This window comes from Pygocentrus nattereri, chromosome 26, assembly GCF_015220715.1.
Source record: "Pygocentrus nattereri isolate fPygNat1 chromosome 26, fPygNat1.pri, whole genome shotgun sequence".
Classification (NCBI taxonomy): domain Eukaryota; kingdom Metazoa; phylum Chordata; class Actinopteri; order Characiformes; family Serrasalmidae; genus Pygocentrus; species Pygocentrus nattereri.
The window spans coordinates 12,726,482-12,734,896 of record NC_051236.1 but is presented as its reverse complement, the minus strand read 5'-3'; positions in this window follow the sequence as shown (position 1 = coordinate 12,734,896).

Sequence of the window (8,415 nt, the reverse complement as noted above, 5' to 3'; positions counted from 1 at the left end):
CTAGGTGAGCTATTCTTACCTTATACAAGTGTGTCATAAAACTTCTGGCCCACCGACAGGCCACCATAGCAATCCCTATATGGATAAGGTTGTTCAATCATGCTTTAGACCTTCATCAGTGGTCACAGTGGATGGATATTTTTGGTTGGTGGACTATCCTCAGTCCAGCAGTGACAATGAGGTGATTAAAAACTCCAGCAGCACTGCTGTGTCTGATTCTCTCGTGGCAATACAACCCAAACTAACATGCCACCACTACAGATTTAAAACATTTGTAGATTTTAGAGGCATCAGGGCACATATTCACAAAGCTTTTCAGAGTAGGACGGCTTTATTCTTTACTTTGACTAGCCACCTCGCAACTGTCTGAGAATGTCAAGTCTGTTCAACACAGTACATAGGAAATAAAATCCTTCAAGTGCACCAACCCAAATACATGTCTCACCATAATTTCAAAATGGTCTAATACGCTTTACGTTTTATCAGGTCATCATTGCACTGAAAACAGCACAACTCACTCAAGGAAAGTCTACGTTGACATCAATGTGAAAGAGCAAATGACTGTTTCTGAAGAAACAAAATGATACAGACAACTGAGGAACTGAGATCTTAGTACAATGAATGTTTATACCTTATTTTAACAATGAGATTATAATCTGTCATGGCATCACACAGATAATCAAACATTCTGTCTTACTCATTATTACAAAAACCTGAATGGCCCATGTTCAGGACCTCATCCTCACTGCCAATGTGAGCCTAACCCAAATATAACCCTAATATGCCAGCTGATCTAGTTAACCATATGCACGGTTTCCATTAGGTGACCTAATATTTTACTGCTAAACAAAAAGAGGAGGTCAAAGTCTAGAAGTCAATCAGTAAAGGCTCAGGCCACAGAGAAGATTCTCCATCTTTTTTTTACCCTCAGTAGTCTAGACAGCTACCAAACTACTACCCAAATTCAACAACTCACAGAAGCAGACAGAAAATCATAGTTCTACAAAAAAGTGAAGTGATTCATTTTATTCATAGGAATTTAATGATAAATTGTAATAAAGAAGGCCTGCGATGGACTGGTGACCTGTCCAGAGTATATCTTGTCTTCCACCCAATGACTGCTGGGAGAGGCTCCCCCACGACCCAGAAGGATAAGCAGCTTAGAAGGTGTGTGTGTGTGTGTGTGTGTGTGTGTGTGTGTGTGTGTGTGTGTAATAAATTATTAATTATTCATTAATTATTTGTTCTCCTAGCATAGGTACCAATTTGTTTTCTTCTTAAAAACGTAGAAACCAGGGAACCACATGAACAGCTTTAACCTTCAGGCCCAGACAATGCAGTTCACACATCATATAAATTTGATTAACACAAAACATGTATTATTAATTGCTAAGCAACCTTAATTTGAGATCTGAGATTTGTGAAAGCCCCAAGAAGCTGCAACGGAGATGCCAGGACATGTCTGAATTGTATGAGGTATATGACCTATCAAACGCAAAATAAATGTCCTCGTCAGCTCACAAATATCGCAAAGGATCCTATGAACTCTAGAAGACTAAAATTAAAAACTGTACTGTTGGGTCTTGTATTACTCCACATGCAACATATTAAAAACAGAACCAGTTTTAAATTTGATATCACACACACTACAACATCAATACATTGGTGACTAAATAGAAAACAGGGCCATCACATGAATGACGAAGTTTAAATAGTGAAATACCAAACAAGTGAGCAGGCAATCCTTAAAGAAAATTTAAACAGGGAATATTAGAAATAAAAAAAAAGTTTTATCTGGTGTAGTTCCATGACTAACATCCTGAAGATTCATTTTCAAGTATATTTTAAATATACAGTCATAATCGGAATGTGTTTTACAAAATCATATATCAGCTCCATGATCCAGCTGAGGACAGACTGTGTGACATTTACTGCCAGGACGGGAGAAGGCTGGAATATCATGACATATCCTGAGGGGTAGTCAGAGAAATACAGCTGTCAGATAAAGGTTCATATTACATGTTTACACCCACAGTGTCTTGGCCTCTGATAGATAGTTCTGTAGTGATTTGCAATGAGATGATAAGAGTTTTTCACTTCTATCCTCTGCACTAATTTCTATAGATTAAATGAACTAAATGATTCCAGATTTACACAGACAGTAACAATCTAGCAAGTAATATTTTACTAATTTAAATTAGTACTAATTAAATTTTAAATTTAATTGAAAAAAGAATGACAAGGGAAAAAGTTGGACTTAAAGACTTTGAAACTGCAGCCTCCCGCAGGAATGGGTAAATCGAAATATACTGTTTCTCAGTGTTCAGGCAAAAATGAGTGAAAGAAACCTACATACATCTAATTCTTAAGGTATGCATTTCAGAATTACATCTCTCTGCCTATAATTTTGGAGCTGTAAACCAGGGTAAAGATACACATGTACTATAACATCTGAGTAATCAATCAGATCTGAGTGATAAAACTTCACTATCAAGGAGTTTAAGTGCTAAAGTCAGTGTGATGGGCCAAAGTCAACCTACATAAAAAAGAGCCAAAAGAGCAAAAAGGTCATAGTGTTCAAATTCAAATGAAGAAGACATAGAAGAAGAAGAAAAAATTGAGTGCTACAATCCAGTTTTCATGTCAGGATGTTTAGTGTTATATCAAAACCTTGTAACTCAATTTTTTCCCTTTTTTTCCTTCACACAATTTGAAAACACTAGCTTAGCTTTAAAGTGTGCATTTTCATTACAAATGGACCAAAACAAGCGCAATGATATCTCTTTACATTCATTTCCATTAAATGCTAAGAATATTATTTTGCTTTTCCTGAAAAGTTACCACTGTGGAAACCCAAGATTTCCCATAGAAACGATGTAGGCATACTACTTAACTAAATGCTTCTTTTTCATTTATTCAGAACATTTCACATTTCAGACATGTCAGAGGAAGGTACTCCTGCTGTGTTAGGTAAGCCAGAGTCAGCATTTTTTTAAACAGTGCAGAGTTCTCATCCACATACTTCCATGTGATACTGCTGCAGCTGTTTATAATAATACATAAAATGAAACATATTTTCATCACTCCTATTCTAATGTCACCAGTGAAAATCAAGAAAAGATCTAGAGTTCATGGAGTTACGATTATGCAATATGTAAAGGAACTTCTACCTAGAAAAAGTACCCAGATTTCACCAGAAACACCCATCGCCATGACCATTCAAGAGGGTATGAATTTTTATTTTTCTTCTCATTTTTCTCATGAAGCAAGTGGAGCAAATGTAGAGGCATCTGTTTACATGCAGGTGTTTTCTTTATCGACTTCAAGTTCAATTAGATAGGAGGTAAATGTCAATCTGGCAACATGATGCTCATGAGTGGGATCAACACAATGCAGTCTGTCAAATTCTGATACCTTTTAAGAAATTATCTGCAGATACAGATAGAAGTTAGATATCACTGCATCTGTGAGTACATCCCTCACATTTCTGAAAATATTTTATTTTATCTTTTCATGGGACAACACTATAGAAATGAAACTTGGATATAACAAAGTAGTCAGTGTACAGCTTGAATAGCAGTACAGATGTCTAAATAGCTGGCAACACAAGTAGGAAACACCTTTGTGTGATCACCATTATTATCTAGCACTGCCTTAACCCTCTTGGCATGGAATTCACCAGAGCTGCACAGGTTGCTACTGGAATCCTCTTCCACTCCTCCATGATGACATCACAAAGCTGATGGATGTTAGACACCTTGCACTGCTCCACCTTCTGCTTGAGGATGCCGCAGGTGCTCAATTGGGTTTAGGTCTGGAGACATACTTGGCCAATTCATCTCCTTCACCTTCAGCTTCCTCAGCAAGGCAGTTGTCACCTTGGAAGTGTGTTTGAGGTCATTATTATGTTGGAAAACATAATAGGGAAATAAAAAAATAAAAGGAAAGGGATCATGCTCTGCTTCAGAATGTCACAGTACATGTTAGAATTCATGTTTTCCACAGCTCCCTAGTGCCGACAGCACTCATGCAGTCCCAGACCATGATGCTACTACTACCATGCTTGACTGTAGGCAAGAGACCGTTGTCTTGGTACTCCTCACCAGGATGCCACCACACATGCTGGACACCATCTGAGCCAAACAAATCTGTCTTGGTCTCATCAAACCACAGGCCATGGTTCCAGTAATCCATGTTTTTGGACTGTTTGTCTTCTGACTGTTAGCAGGCTTTCTTGTGTATCAGCTTCAGAAGAGGCTTCCTTCTGGGACAAAGGCCATTTAGACAGATTTGATGCATTGTGTGTATGGTCTGAGTGCTGACAGGCAGACCTCTCACTTCTTCAACCTCTGCAGCAATGCTGGCAGTACTCATGGTCGACTCTGGCGATTCCTGTTTAGAGTGGAACCTGTCCTGGAAAACCGCTGTATGACCTTGGCCACCATGCTATAGCTCTGTTTCAGGGTGTTAGCAATCTTCTTATAGCCTAGGCCATCTTTGTAGTGAGCAACAATTCTCTTTCTCACATCCTCAAAGAGTTCTTTGCAATGAGATGCCACGCTGAATATCCAGTGGCTGGTATGAGCGAATTGTACCGAAAACACCAAATTTAACAGCCCTGCTCCCCATTCACACCTGGAACCTTGTAACTGACGAGTCACAACAACACAATTGGGCACAATTTGGACATGTTCACTATGAGGTGTACTCCCATGTGTTGCCAGCTATTTAGACATTAATGGCTGTGTGTTGGGTTATTTTCAGAGGACAGTAAATCTGTACTGCTATACAAGCTGTACACTGACTACTTTAAGTTATATCCCAGTTTAATTTCTATAGTGTTGTCCCATGAAATTATATAAATAAAATATTTGCAGAAATGTGAGGGATGTACTCCTTTGTGATATACTGTATACTGTAAGAAATCACTGCATTAAACTATAACTGAAAAAAAGGAATAGTGCTATTGCATAGTCTGTTATATCCTTAATGTACATATATTAACATATGTGCTATATATAAAGCAACAGGGGGCCCATGAAAATACAAACTACATTTATTGTACCTGACAATGTTCAGTAATCTATTCTGATGACCGGGTGCACTACATGGTAACAGAACACGACTCCAAAACATGCATATGGCGCACAATAGTTGATCGCCTCTTATGTACAACCACCAGTGTCCACCACTCAGGCCGAGGGCCAAAGAACCAAAATATTAGTGGTGGTTACCGGTGTTACATGACTTGTGCCATTCGAGGCTACTTTGCACAGCCTGAAACAAGTGGGCAAGAAATTTGTTTTCTCTGTCAGAGACCTCCTCCCTGATGACGCAGGCCTTTATCAGATAGATGTTGAAGATGTAAATATGTTCTCCACAGAATTTAAGAGTAAGCGAGCACTCAAAATAATCCCTGAATACTCTTTGTCATAGTTCCACATGACACTGAATGAATTTCTCCCAGTTCCACAGGTGGACTTTCTTGGTGAAGATTCAGGAAATGAAAAAATTACATCTGAGGTTAACACACCGAGCTGCTCGTGTTTCAAGTTGTTAAGGGTCTTGTTGGCTGGTTGAGCTTTAGTTGAATGTTCCCTAACATCATAGTTGGTCTGAGTGATATACTACATGATACAGAGTCGCTACAGACAGCTCTGTCTACGAACAAAGTTTTCAAAGATTTCAAAGTTATTTCATTCAGAACAACACGCTGAACACTCAAGTGCTGAGTAAACATTCTGCTACAGCAGCTTTGGTAACTTGTGCCACACAGTGCACTGAAGTTAAAACCAGGTGGTGATATAGGACAGAGTAAAGACAGCCTATACAGACTTTAGTACCACAAATGTAGACTTTTTTGCCTCCGTTTTGCTGCCCTACATATCTACACCCATATTAAGGAAGTGATTGTGTTTGTGTGTTTACAAACAGGCTACATTTGCACAGTGTATACCTGATGGGAATATGCCAAGTTGGACTGTTTAAAGTGACTAGTGACTTTGTGTCCAACTGCCATTGAGTCAGCACAGTTTGAATGAGCAGAGCCTCTCCACTGCCAGCTTCAGTCATTAGTTCAGTAGCATGCACTAGTACACTCGGCTTACCTCACATGGTATCAGGTAGCAGTGGATGCTGGTATCGGTGATATGAGGTTGATTATCAGTAAATTATCATGGTATTGGGCCGATACCTGATCCCAGTATTGGTATCGATGCATCCTTAGATGTACATTTAGAATTATCTTACATAAATGTTTGAAAGCATAACTAAACATAATAAACATTATATTTAGCTAGGATTCTAAATTCCTGCATTCTGGGTTGTGGTGAAAGTAAATAGGAGTAGTGTGTACAGTTTCTGCATTTAACAGACTATCAATGTTCAAAAATCTATGAATACTATGAAATGTATAGCCCCCTGAAATATACTGTACTCTGCTTTCGACATGTGAGCTGCTAATGGCATTAAAGACTGGACTGCATTGTTTCAAATTTCAACATGAAGAGCTCTAGTCTCAGCATGGTTACTACCATACACGACTCCAGTGACAGCAAGCATCCTGAACCACCTCATTCCATAAATCATCCTGATAGGTTTAACATATGGCTGATATCAGATGTAACACCAAAAGCACTTATAAAGACGGAAAAGGATGACTCACACCAGCTCTACTGCCACTACCGCGTTGGTGTCACGGCTTGACTGAGAATGGACGATCTGATTACAATGCAAACATTAGTAGTTACAAACTACTTTTTTGGCACGGTATGAAAATTCTGTCGCACATAAGTTCTTTGTATTACTTAGTTGTGCTTCCTAAATAAGGTAATGTAGTCCATGTAAAATTTGGTGTATTCACAGTATTTTTATTGCTTTTTGTAGTGATATCAATAAATAATTCTGTTCAAAGACACTATTCTAGGCCCCCACATGCTTGATGACACTACATAGACACAACACTAGTTGCTTCAAAGGGTCTACAACCCAGCCTGGAAACAACAGTTTATAAGAAACACTACATGTTATATTATTATATAGATTCCAAATTATTACATATCAAACATCAGCATCTACATACACTACATGGCCAAAAGTATGTGGACACCCCTTCTAAGTATTGGATTTAGTTATTCCAGTTACGCTCATTAGACTAATAGGTGCATAAGATCAAGCACACAGTAGAACAGAAAAGGCTCCGTGACTCATCTCGGTACTGTCATTTGATATCTGTCTATCAAGCCACACACAGTGTGGGAAAAAAAAATGATCTCAGTTGCAATGCTCATTACCAAACTGGCTCTGGAAGCAACTTCAGCACAAAAAACTGTTTGGCGGGAGCTTCGTGGACTGTACCATGGATTAATCACGCTTCACTATTTGTCAGCCTCACGGATGTTCTCAGGTGTGTTTGGCAGAGTGCCAGGAGAATGCTATCTCCCCAAATCTATAGCGCTAACTGTAAAGTTTGGAATAGGAAGACTAATGTTCCAGAGCTGTTTTTAATGGTGTGGGCTTAGTTTCCTTAGTAAAGAGAAAGTCAAGAGAAATTTTAAAGCTATAGTGACATTCTAAAGAACTGTGCATTTCCAACAGTTTGAGGAAGGCCTTTTCCTGTTTCAGCATGCCCCCTGCACAAAGCTGTATCCATAAAGAGTCTGGTGTGGCAGATTGAATGGCCTGCACAGAGCCCTGACCTCAACCACATTAAACACCTTTGAGATGAACTGGAATGCTGGGCCTTATTGCCTAACTTCAGCACCTGACCTCACTAATGCTTTTGTGGCTGAATGAAAGCAAATCCTCACTGCCATTTTCCAAAATCTACATCAAAGCCTTTACAGAAAAGTGAAGGCTAAGGGGGACCAATTCCATATTAACGCCAATGGTTTGAAAATAAGATGTTCAACAAAGATGGCCACATACTTCTGGCTAAGTAATGTGGCTGAGTAATGAATTAAATAAGAAACCATGTAAAATGGTGGACAAACATTTCAGAGAATGAACCTACTCCCCAAAATATGACCTAAATGACTGAAGTGTAAATGCGCATTAAACATTTAATTGCACTCGGTCAATTCATAGAATTGTCATCAGTCCTTTTGACTCTTCATGTCTATTTTCTGCAGTGCTTTTATATGAATATACATTTATCTCCTCTGATCAAATCTCCTTTGTTTTTAAAAAGGAAGGGTATTTCAGTTTCTTTGGCACTGCAAAAAGAGCTGCTTACTACTGAGCACAACTGTAAAGTACTGTCATTAATGATTAAGGGCATTAAGGGCACTTAGGTCAGTTGTTAAATAAACGGTTAACTTACTAGTTCATCCTGCTGGCCTTACAAACCTTTTCTTGTCTTAACTGTAATGCTTGAGTCAACATGTGCCTTTTATTGTTAAGTCACTGGTGTCAAGT